General features: G+C 46.8%; 1 long non-coding RNA gene across 1 annotated transcript; it reads left to right on the top strand.

Annotated features, from left to right (window-relative positions):
* Positions 1–19: 19 nt before the first annotated feature.
* Positions 20–7,519, top strand: LOC131484502 (uncharacterized). Its single transcript, XR_009248283.1, has 3 exons — positions 20–139; positions 5,234–5,273; positions 7,444–7,519. It is a non-coding gene; the product is annotated as an uncharacterized LOC131484502 (long non-coding RNA).
* The last annotated feature ends 4,942 nt before the right edge of the window (positions 7,520–12,461 follow it).

The following is a 12,461-nucleotide window of genomic DNA, read 5'->3' as shown; positions in this document are numbered from 1 at the left end:
CCCCGCGCCGTGGCCCCGCCCCGCCAAGGAGGGCGCCGGGCAGCCGTGCGGAGGCGGTGCGGAGCCGCCCGGGGCGCGCCGGTCCCCACAGCGTGACGGTGGCAAGTTACGGACCCAGGTCTCCCCATTTGTAAAAGCGGTGAGAATGCATTGTTGATGTCGGAGCGTTTTGTAAACGGTTTAAAGAGATTGAGCTGAACGATGTCGGAGACGAACCACAAAGTGGAAACGGCCTTTTGGGAGTCTCGTCTGAACAGGGAAGCGCCCGGGAGGCCTGGAACGTGTCCCTAGGATGTGTTGTTCACATCTTCCAGAAAAGTGGCGTAGTCCACTTTTGGTCCCCGGGAGACCATGTTATAGCTGAGGAAACCAAATCAAAGCAAGTCAAGTGATTTGCGTCATTACGATCATGCTAGTGAGTGATGGAATGGGGGGTTTGCACGGGGGTTCTTCAGTCTCCTTCAGATCCCTACCTCTGACACAGCCCCTCCACCAGGGCTGCCAACGTGCATTCCCAGGATGCTTCTCTGACGCATCCGCGGCAGAAAGGCCTAGGTTTGGTTGCTGAGGATTTCCGGCTTTTAAGATCCTAGTCCTAGTTCTCAGCGCCCCCCACCTCCCATGTCCTCTGTTCTCTTCTCCAGGCCTCTAGTCTGCACCTCATGCCTGTCACATCACATGCTGGAGTGCAAAGCCTTGGGGAAACTGCTTAAGACCCAGGGGACACATTTTCCCCATTACTGCAGATCTTGTTACTTGAGGTGCCGACACAGGACCTGTCTGCCAGCTCCTCCTTCTTGCCCTAACACTGCACTGAACTTGTGAAAATGGCCAGGGTTGAATCAGAAAAACTCTGAAGGGACTGCACCAGACCTCTTTATTGCAGGAAGACCTGAAAGAGAAGGTGCACGAGTGGGGTCCTGGACAAAATGTAGGAGGTTACTAGGGGAAGGGCTTTCCTGGAGGAGGGAATGCCAGTGGGATGGCACGGAGGCACGAGTGGACATGGAGTGTGTTTGGGTCCCACAGACCTGCCAGGAACTTTTCTGCTTCCTTCACTGGAGCTTGCTCTCTTCTGTCAGCGGGAGACGTGCAGATACAGAGGAGGGTTCTTCCCAGCTTCTTGTCCTCAGTAATGCAACTAGTTTCATGTGACTTATATATTTTATTTATTTGTTTGCATGATTATTTTCATTTTTTAAAAATGTTTATTAATTTTTGAGTGAGAGAGCACGAGCAGGGGAGGGACAGAGAGAGAGGCGGGGACAGAAGATCCAAAGCGAGCTCTGGGCTAACAGTAGTGAGCCCGATGTGGGGCTTGAACTCATGAACCGTGAGTTCATGGAGATGATGACCTGAGCTGGAGTCAGGCGCTCAACTGACTGAGCCACCCAGGCACCCCCATTTTACTTTATTTTGCAAGTTTATTTATGTAAGTAATCTCTACACCCAACGTGGGTTTTGAACTCACGACCCCAAGTCAAGAGTCGCATGTTCTTCTGACTGAGCCAGCCAGGTGCCCCATCATGTGACATTAAAAGGAATCCATGCAGTTATCAAAATATATTCACCGAGACGCTGAGGCCTGTAGAGGTGCATGAAGGCAGACAGGCAGACCACACCAGCTGGATCGCCCCATCCCTATTGGAGACAGTTCCTACAGGCTATAGTGACATACTGGATGGGACTCTGGACCATTTTCCCGACAAGCCAAGGGCTCTGTCCTGAAGTAAACATTCCTAATGACCAGTGGTGTCACCAGCCCGACATGATGTCACTAACAGCACAGTCTTTGTCTGTGTCCACAGCCACATCATACAATGAATTTTAACTTATCACAGTGTTCTGACCATTCATCAAGCTGCTGTCCCTGGAGCCCAGGAGACAGGAGGATTTTCGGGACAAATATACATGGAACCCCCTAAGTGTCAGGCCCTGAGTCAGGTGTGGGGCCCCAAAGACAAGCAAGACAAGACCCCCGCCCTCCAGGAGTTCAGGACTTTATGGAGCACACGAGTAATCATATAGTAGTGTGAGTAAGAGGCACAGGAAGTTGGGAAGGGGATGGTTTCCCTAAGAGGGGCAGGAGCGAGGGCATGACAGTGACAGTCAGTGCTGTCCTGGACCAGGTGCCCCTGTCTGTGCCCACCTGTGCTTGACCTTAGTCCTCACAGCAGCCCCATGAAGCTGGAATTCTAGGGATATTTGAGCAGGGACTTGAAGGAGAAGTAGGATTGTTCCAGGTGGAGATGGGGGCATTCCAGGCAGAGGCCACCATGTGGACACAGTGGAGGTGGCCAGCCAGCCTTCACACTGACAGCCTAGCCTGGCTAGGCTGTTTACAGGTGAAAACTAGGGTTGACATTAGTGACCATAGGTGGCAGTGAGCCCAGGACAAAGGCACTGGGGTCACAGGAGATAGATTCCGAGAAAAGTAGAGAGGAATCTGGGTGGGTATGTTTGCAAAATCCTCTGGATTCTTATTTGATGAAATTCAGGGATAGAGCTTAATCCGTATGTTGGGTACAAATTTGCCACATAATTTTGGAAGCCCTGGTTTCCTGGGTTAAGCAACATGTCCGCAAAGCAAACCTTAAAACTTTTTGCGCCTGCAGAAAGTCAAAGGTGGGTCAGTCTTCTCTGTGTGGTGATCTTGGCCATCAGAGGAACAGCTGTCTTATAATTGCTCAGATTTGATTGTCTTGATTAAAGGCAGCAGCTTCTGTGCTGTGAGTTACATGAAAGGGAAGAAATTTAGCAAATTTTTAGCAAAGGGAGGAAATTTACTAAGCGTTAGGGGTGCTCCTTCCACAGAATCCTGTGTGTGGATAGGCTGGTAGACGGACAGACATACGACGTTCTTCATGATCCTCTAAAGGTTGCAGAACCTAGAGGAATGGAGTAACATCTGTGCAAGTTGTCCTAGACTAGGGAAGAGAGAGAGGGTGGCCTCCAGCGGGCTCTGTCCCTTAGAGTAAATTGACCATGGGGTTAGTCGCTTAATCACTCAGCGCCCTACTTACCTGTCTGTAAAGTGGAAACAATAGCATTCAGAGCTTGTGTGCGAAGGGAAGGAGGACAAACGCAGAAGTGCAGTTGGAGGCCCCATGGGGAGGATCAGTGTAGCTGCTGTGAGGTCAGGGCTGGTCCAGCAGAGAGGTACACAGAAGGATCTGAGGCAGTGCATTAAAAAGCACTTCGCATGATTTGCCTAAGTGCGTGATCCAGGCTTCTGGCCGGGGACATTTTGAATCAATTTGCATTACCTCCAAAGCACCTCTAATTTCCGGAGTCAAATACAAAATGTGTCACTGCAAACTCCTGCATTTGTATGCAGAGCTTACTGCCTGCCCATGTCTTGTCTGAAAGATTGAACATTGTCCTGATCAATTTAATCACATTTTGGATGAGGAGAGTTACTTTACCCAGGAAGGGACAGAGAGATACATGGACAGGGAGTCCAGGACGGGCCTGTTTTGTTCTGAACAGGCTTTTGCTGTATGTCCTTGGGCCATTTCCCTCCTGGGTACTGTTCCCCTGCTAGAATGTGACCTCCCTGTGGGCAGGTGACAAAGACTTCTTTTGCTCAGCCAGACTTTAGTCCTGAATCTTCTCCTAGGCTCGTATGGACACTTCCATATAAAATCCAGTTTTGATAAGAGCCCTGCTAAGTTAGTGTAACCAGAACCCTGTATTCTCCATATCTCTGATGGCCTTCCATATCTTATCGGATTCTTCATCCCCCACCATCTCCCAGGTGTCTGATCACCTGGGCCTGTCTTCAGCATGAATCCGGTTAGGTTGGTTTAGCCAGAATCCCCGTTTATCGCTGAGGTTTCTTCTTAGTCGTTTTCCATCCGCCGACCCCCTGCCCCCACTCCTTGGTTATAAATTCCCACTTGCCCCTGCTGTATTTGGAATGGAGCCCGATTCTACACCAAGGTCTCTTGTCCTCTAGCGCAATAGTCCTGAATAAAATCTGTTTTTATTGCTTTAACTACTCTCTGGCCCTGGTTTTTCTCTGACACAGGGTTAGGTGTTCAGGTGCCATCACTCACAACAGGGTGGGTGCTTTGGGGCAGCCATCTGAGGCTGGGAGGAAGAGGGCAGGGTCAGGTCCCAGCTGTTTTCCTGGGAGAGCAACTGAGACAGTAGATCCCGTCCGACCAGACCTCACCTAGGAAGGGAACGTGAACGATCTATACTGGTGGAGAGGAGGTGGGTGTTGGGGTTCACCAGCTCTTTCCGGCTGACTTTAGTGGTTTCTATGGTGACTGGAGATGATTAGATTAGGAATCACCTGCTCCTTCCAGCTTCAGACTCTCATAAGGTCATTCTCAAACCTTCTCTCTGCCTTTCTTCCTTAGCGTCTTTTTTTGGAGCCCCTTCCATCTGTCCTTTAGAGCCGGTCACTAGATCCTGGAAGCTGGTGTTTGGGTTGGTCCTCTGGGAGCATGATCAAGTTGGATCCCGATAAAGCACAGACTTCCAGTTAAATTTGATTCAGATCAGCAATGAATCATTTTTCAGTGTAAGCATATCTCCAAGGTTGTGTGGGAGGGTACATTTATACTAAAAGTGATTCATTATTTATTTGAAATTCAAATTTAACTGGGCATCCCGAATTTCATCTGCTCACACTGGCACCCAGATCAGTCCCCTCACTCACAGAGAATGAGCCATGATGGTGGCTGCACTGAATTGGTGTGTCTTAGGTAAACATCGTCCTTTGAATATGCTGCTGAGTAAGCCCATGATGTTTTCTTTTTCTGACTCTGTTAAGTCTCTAAATTTACATCAGCCTCTAGGAAATGAGCCTCACACAGGGAACCCCCCAGGCTCCTGTGTTTAACACCCTTCCGGCTAGGGGTGAGGGCATCTGTAGGGGATTTTTTTTTTTTAAACGTTTATTTATTTTTGAGACAGAGGGAGACAGAGCATGAACGGGGGAGGGGCAGAGAGAGAGGGAGACACAGAATCCGAAACAGGCTCCAGGCTCTGAGCTGTCAGCACAGAGCCCGACGCGGGGCTCGAACTCACGGACCGCGAGATCGTGACCTGAGCTGAAGTCGGACCGACTGAGCCACCCAGGCGCCCCTGTAGGGGATTTTTAAGACACAGAAGGGGTTGAGCACTCTCTCGCTTTTGCATACGGTTTCCCAGGTCCCGTGCAGCCCAGACCCGGAGCCCGCATAGGGAACACCTCATCTAGCCTAATGTTCTTGCTTTTCAGGTTAGGAAGCCCAGGCCCAGAATGCAGGCGACTTGCCCAGGTCAGTAGTGAGTGACTTTGTGAGCTATATTTATTTATTATGTATTTATTTATTTGGATTCAGTTTTTATTAATTTAGTTTAAACCAGATCGTAATAAAACAACTCACCGGCCCTGTATATGCTTAATTTACATTTAAAACAATACAACCTGTGGGGGCACCTGGGTGGCTCAGTCGGTTGAGCATCTGAATCTTGATTTTAGCTCAGGTCATGATCCCAGGATCGTGGGACCAAGCCCTGCGTCGGGCTCCTGGCTGAGTGTGGAGCCGGCTTGGGGTTCTCTCTCTCTCTCTCTCTCTCTCTCTCTCTCTCTCTCTGCCCCTCCTCCCCCTCAAGTTCTCCCTCTCTGTCTCTCATATATATATATTTATTATATTTATATAATATATTTATATATAAATATATTTTATCAAAATTTATTTTTATATATTTATATATTTTTAAATATAAATAAATATATATATACATATATATGTATATATACATACATATATATATACAAATATATATGTATATATACATACATATATATATATATATACAACCTGTGAACAGACTAACTGAAAAAAGATTTGAAACATTTGGGAAAAATTGAACATGGGCTGGACAATGAGTTATTTCTAATTTTATTGGTTATATTAGTTTCTAATTGCTGCTGTAACCAATGACCATAATCATAGTGGTTTAAAACAATACAAATTTATTGTCTTACTGTTCTGGAAGTCAGAAGTCTGAAATTTAGTCACTGGACCAAAATCAAGAACTGTGTTCCTTCTGGAGGCTCTAAGGGAAAATCTGTTTCCTTGTCATTTCTAGCTCCTAGAGCCTGCCTGCTTTCCTTAGATCCTGGCCCCACGTCACTCTGACTTGTTTCTGTAATCACATCTCCTTCTCTGACCCTGACCCTCTTGCCTGAATGATCTAGGACACCCTCCCCACCACCATCTCAAAAGCCTTAATTTATTTTTTAAAATCTTTACTTATTTATTTTTAAAATTTTTTTTTTCAACTTTAAAAAATTTTTTTTTATTTTTTATTTTTGGGACAGAGAGAGACAGAGCATGAACGGGGGAGGGGCAGAGAGAGAGGGAGACACAGAATCGGAAACAGGCTCCAGGCTCCGAGCCATCAGCCTAGAGCCTGACGCGGGGCTCGAACTCACGGACCACGAGATCGTGACCTGGCTGAAGTCGGACGCTTAACCGACTGCGCCACCCAGGCGCCCCGACTTATTTATTTTTTAAAGTAAGTTCTAGGCCCAACGCAGGGCTTGAACTCATGACCCCAAGATCGAGAATCACATGCTCCACCAACTGAGCCAGCCAGGTGCCCCTCAAAAGCCTTAATTCAATCACATCTGCAAAATCCCTTTTGTCACATGAGAGAACATATTCACAGGTTTGGGCAGTTACGACATGAATATCTTTAGGGGTCCATTTTTCTTCCTACCACATTTATGATAGAGGTGTCTGAATTACATTTCTGAAAAAAGTTCTTAGCAATTAGAGACGGGGTAGTCCCAGGTGAAATGATTTGCTTTAAAATGCTCTTGTTATGGACTGAGTATTTATTCCTGCACCCCCAACCTTTCCATTCATTTGCTGAAGCCTTAATCCCCAATGTGATGGTATTTGGAGATGGGGCCTTTGGGAGATAATTAGGGTGATATTAGGTTAGAGGGTAGAGGCCTCATGATGGGTTAGTGGCCTCATAAGAAGACATTTCTCCTCATGCACACACTAAGGAGAGGCTATGTGAGGACACAGGGAGAGGGTGGCCATCTGCAAGCCAGAAAGAAAGTTCTTACGAAGAAACAAACTGGCCAGCTCCTTGACTTTGGACTTCCCAGCCTCCAGAACTGTGTGAAATCGATTTCTGTTGTTTAAACTCCCCAGTCTACGGTATTTTGTTATGGCAGCCGGAGAAGACTAAGACAACTCTAGAAAAAGGAGAAAAGAAAAGAAAAAAAATCCCCCAAACCAAACAGGGAACAAGAATGGCAGAAATTGCTGGTTGTGGAAGCTAAGTTTTGGAGATGTGGGGCTCTTGTACTATTTGAAAGATTTTCTGCGTGTTTGAAATTTTCCACAGTAAAAACAAATATGCAAGTTTTAAAAGAAATTTTAGAAGTTTTAATTGAAGTAGAGCTGACATATAATATTGTGTTAGTTTCAGGTGTACAACATAATCATTCAGTGATTACATACGTCACAAAATGCTCACCTCGGTAAGTATAGTTACCACCCGTCACCATACCAAGTTATTACAGTATTATTGACTATATTCTTTGCGCTGTACTTTTTATCTCTGTGACTTCATTACTTTACAACTGGAAGTTCATACCTCTGAATCTTCTTCACCTATGTTTTTTTAAAACTTTAAAAAATTTTATTTATTTTGAGAGAGAGTGCTAGTGGGGAAGGGGCAGAGAGAGGGGGAGAGAGGATCCCAAGCAGGCTCCATGCTTAGTGCAGAGCCTGACTTGGGGCTTGATCCCATGACCGTGAGATCACAACCTGAGCTGATGTCAAGAGTCGGACACTTGGGGCATCTGGGTGGCTCAGTTGGCTAAGCGGCCGACTTCGGCTCAGGTCACCATCTCACAATTCGTGGGTTCAAGCCCCACGTTGGGGTCTGTGCTGACAGCTCAGAGCCTGGAGCCTGCTTCGGATTCTGTTTCTCCCTCTCTCTGCCCCACCCCTGCTCTTGCTCTGTCTCTCTCTCCTTCAAAAATAAATAAACATTAAAAAAAAAAAGACACTTAACCAATTGAGCCACCCAGGGGGTCCTTAATCCTCTCCCCTCTGGCAACCACCAGTTTGTTCTCTGTATTTATGAGTCTTAAACATGTAATCTTTATGAAACTAAAACACAAATAGATATGTAAGTCAATGGAAAAGCATAGAATGTCCAGAAATACACCCAAATATTTGTAGGAATCTAGTAAATAAAAGTGTGGCATTTCAAATCAGTAGGGATATCTAAAAAGTATTGCGACAGTTGGTTAGATATGTGGGAAAAAATCTGGGTTCTTAACTCTTGCCTTATACCAAATTAATTCTAATTTGATAAAAGATTTGATTAACTAGAAAAAAATTAAACCATAAGTTTGCTAGAAGTAAACATGTGAAGCCATTTAAAAAATTGTAACGGTGTTGGGGGGGGGGGAGGGCCTTTCTAAGTGTGATACAAAACCTTGCCTGGAGGAAAAAAAGCATAAATAAAATCAAAGATAGATGCCTCTGAAAAATATTTGCAACTCATGTCGCAAAGGGTTAATTTCCTCGGCATGTAAAGAGGTCTCAGCAATCAGTGTGATAGGCATTTCTCCAAAGACAGTATATAGATGGCTAATAAGAACAGGAAAAGGTGCTCAGCCATGCTTAGCCATTAAGGAAATGCAAATCAAAACCACAGTGAGGGCGCCTGGGTGGCTCAGTCGGTTAAGCGGTTAAGCGGCTGACTCTTGGTTTTGGCTCAGGTCGTGACCTCACAGTCGAGGGATTGAGCCCCGCGTCAGCCTCTGTGCTGGGCTTCCTGCTGGGTATGGAACCTGCTGAAGGTTCTCTGTCTCTCCCTCTCCATCTGCCCCTCCCCCCCCACTCTAAAAAAAAAAAAAAAAAAGAGTGGAGCAGGGAGGGGAGATAACAAGTCCTGGAGAGGACTTGGAGAAACTGGGACCCTCATACATTGCTGGTGGGAATGTAAAATGGTACATCTGTTTTGGAAAACAGTTTGACTGTTCCTCAAAATGGTGAACATAAACATAGAGTTACCGTAAGACTAAGCAATCCACTGTGAGGTATTTTTCAAAGAGAAATTAAAAGATACATCCACCTAGGGTGCCTGGGTAACTCAGTTAGTCCGGCAATCGACTGTTGATTTCAGCTCAGGTCATGATCCCAGGGTCGGGGGATCGAACCCCATATCGGGCTTGCACGGAGCATGGAGCCTCCTTGGGATTTTCTCTCTCTCTCTTTCTCTCTCTCTCTTTCTCCCTCCCTCTGCCCGTCTCCCATGCTTGCTCGATCTCTCTCTGTCCATTACCTCTTTCTCTCCCTAAGCAAACATATGTCCACTCCAAAACTGTTACAATAACGTTCATTATTTATAATAGTCACAAAGTGGAAACAACCCAAATGTTCATCAACCGAAGAAAGAGGAATACCAACTGAGGTGTATCCCTGCAGTGGAATATCATTCAACAATAAAAGGGAATGAATTTCTGACATCTGCTGCAACATGGGTGAACTTTGAAAACAATATGCTAAGTGAAAGAAGTCAGCCATATGATTCTATACGTGTGAACTAAACATCCAGCATAGGCAAGACTATGTCGAGAATAGATTAGTGGTTGCTTCAGTCCGGCAGGGGTGGTGAGGACTGGAGTTGGGGGGCAGGGACTAATAATGGGTACCCTGGGTTCCTTTTTGTGAGGGAGACAAAATGTTCTAAAATCCAACGTTGGCGATGATTGCACAGCCTGTGAAGAGAATAAAACCCCTGAACTGCACGCTTTATGTAGGTGAGCTTTGTGGAATGTGAATTGTTTCTTAATTAAGATGTCAACCAAAATTTAATACAAACAAGACCAGAAACAAAAAGGAAAATGGACGTGAACAGAAGCAGACAATCCATGGAAAGGGAAGCGCCTCTTAGACCCATGAAAAGAGGTTCAACTTCACTCATAAGAAGAGAAATATAAATTAAAATGATAATGAGTACCATTTTCACCTATTTGATTGGGAGATTTTTTTAAAATATTTTTTTAAGTTTATTTTTAATTGTTTTGAGAAAGATATGGAGAGTGTGTTGGGGAGGGGCAGAGAGAGAGGGGGAGAGAGAGAGAATCCCAAACAGGCTCCACGCTGTAAGGGCAGAGACAGATGCGGGGCTCGAACTCATGAATTGTGAGATCATGACCTGAGCTGAAACCAAGAGCTGGATGCTTAACCGACTGAGCCACCTAAGCACACCTGGGAGAGTTTTTAAAAAAAAAAAAATGTTTATTTTTGAGAAAGGGTGCACTTGCAGGGGTGGGGCAGAGAGAGAGGGGGACAGAGGATCCGAAGCAGGCTCCTTGCTGACAACAGAGAGCCCGATGTGGGGCTCAAACTCATGAACTGTGAGATCATGACCTGGCTGAAGTCGGACACTTAACTGACTGAGCTACCCAGCCACCCCACGGTTGGGAGATTTTAAGCAAAGTGTGACAATGTGAAATTTATTGGCCAGACTGTAGGGAAACACGTTCACGCCAATGATGGAAATAAAGACACAGAACCTCTGAGGAAGGCTATTTGGTGACATCTATTACATTTATATAGGCACACCTGTGCCTGCACGGGACTGCCATGCACCTCTGAAGCCATCTGCCTCTAGGCTTGTCTTACATGAGAGGCCTTCGGTATTAAGCTCCTGTTATGTTGGGTTTTCTGGTGTATGAGTCCTAACTGATAATCCCAGCAATGCTACTTCAAGGAACTTATTCTAAAAGTTGTCCGATATGTGTGTTATAGGAGCGGAGTGGAACCACCTCAATGTCCATCAAAAGGAAAGTAGTGGGATGCCTGGGTGGCTCAGTCGGTTAAGCGTCCGACTTCGGCTCAGGTCATGATCTCGCAGTTCGTGAGTTCAAGCCCCGCATCGGGCTCTGCATTGACAGCTGACAGCTCAGAGCCTGGAGCCTGCTTCCGATCCTGTGTCTCGTTTTCTCTCTACCCCTTCCCCGCCCACACTCTGTCTCTGTCTCTCTCAAAAATAAATACACATTAAAACATTTAAAAAGTTAATTAAGAAAGTAGTTAAGGGGCGCCTGGGTGGCGCAGTCGGTTAAGCGTCCGACTTCAGCCAGGTCACGATCTCGCGGTCCGTGAGTTCGAGCCCCGCGTCAGGCTCTGGGCTGATGGCTCGGAGCCTGGAGCCTGTTTCCGATTCTGTGTCTCCCTCTCTCTCTGCCCCTCCCCCGTTCATGCTCTGTCTCTCTCTGTCCCAAAAATAAAATAAAAAATGTTGAAAAAAAAAAAATTAAAAAAAAAAAAAAAAAAAGAAAGTAGTTAAATAAGTGGTGGCACCTTCATACACCCTCCCCCAGAATGCAGCGTGGCTTTACGCGGGAACGAGGATGCTCTTTATGTGCCGGTGTTCGATGACCTCCAAGATGCCTTGTTAAGTGCTCTGTGTCGGAAGTGTGACCATTTGTGTAAAGAGTGTTAAGAAATACAACCCTGTAAAGATACAGGACAATTTGTGGACTGATGTGTAGAAACTGATAACACGGGATGCCCCTGTGGCCGGGGGGGCTGGGGTAAAAGACTCACTTGTCACGACACACCCTTTTGGTACCTTTTGGATTTTATACCACGTACCTTTACCTATTCAAAAGTGGTAAGCAGAACAAAGGACGCAGCACCAGGAAGATGGTACACCCCGGGGATGGGACCCGTTCCTTCACACTCGAAACTACCAGGGGTGTCGGCTGCTTCCACGCCCACGGCTTCCCCAGAATACCAGGGGAGTTGGGAAGCACAGTCTTGCTGCCCGAGAGACTGGCTTCTAACTTGCTGTGTGCCTTTAGGCCGGTCACTTCCCCTCTCTGAACTTCAGCCGGACTACCTGACAACTTACGGGCCTCCCAGATCCCGGGCTCCGCACTTGCCGGAGGGCCAATGTGAGGGTCACTGCACTGCCGCTAGATGGCGCGCTGCCCCTGCCGCTGAAAGAGACGCTGTGGCTGAGGCCCACCCAGCTTTTAAAACCAATTGAGTCACCTGAGGGACTTTTTACGTCAAAAAGCAACCTCCCCGTCTTGAGCATCGTAGGGTGAGTGATTCAGAGGGGTGCCGAATGACAAAACAGAGCGGCTGAAGGCTGAGGTGGAGGATACAGTCAAGTGGCCTCAGCGTGCCTGTATCCTCAGTCAAGGGGGGCAGGGGGGCCTGGCTTGAGAAGGTGGCGGGACCCCAGGCCTGGCTCAAGGTTTCAGGCTCCCTGTCAGTTCAGGGATGCCTTGGCGAGGGGCAGGGAGCCTCGAAGGGCATGCGTTGTGGAATCAGGGGTGGGCGGTCTGCTGACCTTTCCGAGCCTGTGTTTCTCATCTGTAAAATGAGTGTAATAATCACAGCTACCCTACAGGGTTGATCTGACAAAGTGCCACGTGTGGTTCTCTTTCGTAGTCTCTACCCTTG

Source organism: Neofelis nebulosa, chromosome 9 (genome assembly GCF_028018385.1).
Source record: "Neofelis nebulosa isolate mNeoNeb1 chromosome 9, mNeoNeb1.pri, whole genome shotgun sequence".
In the NCBI taxonomy this organism is placed as follows: Eukaryota; Metazoa; Chordata; class Mammalia; order Carnivora; family Felidae; genus Neofelis; species Neofelis nebulosa.
The sequence above is the reverse complement of the archived record's forward strand: the minus strand, read 5'-3'. Positions and strand labels throughout refer to the sequence as shown.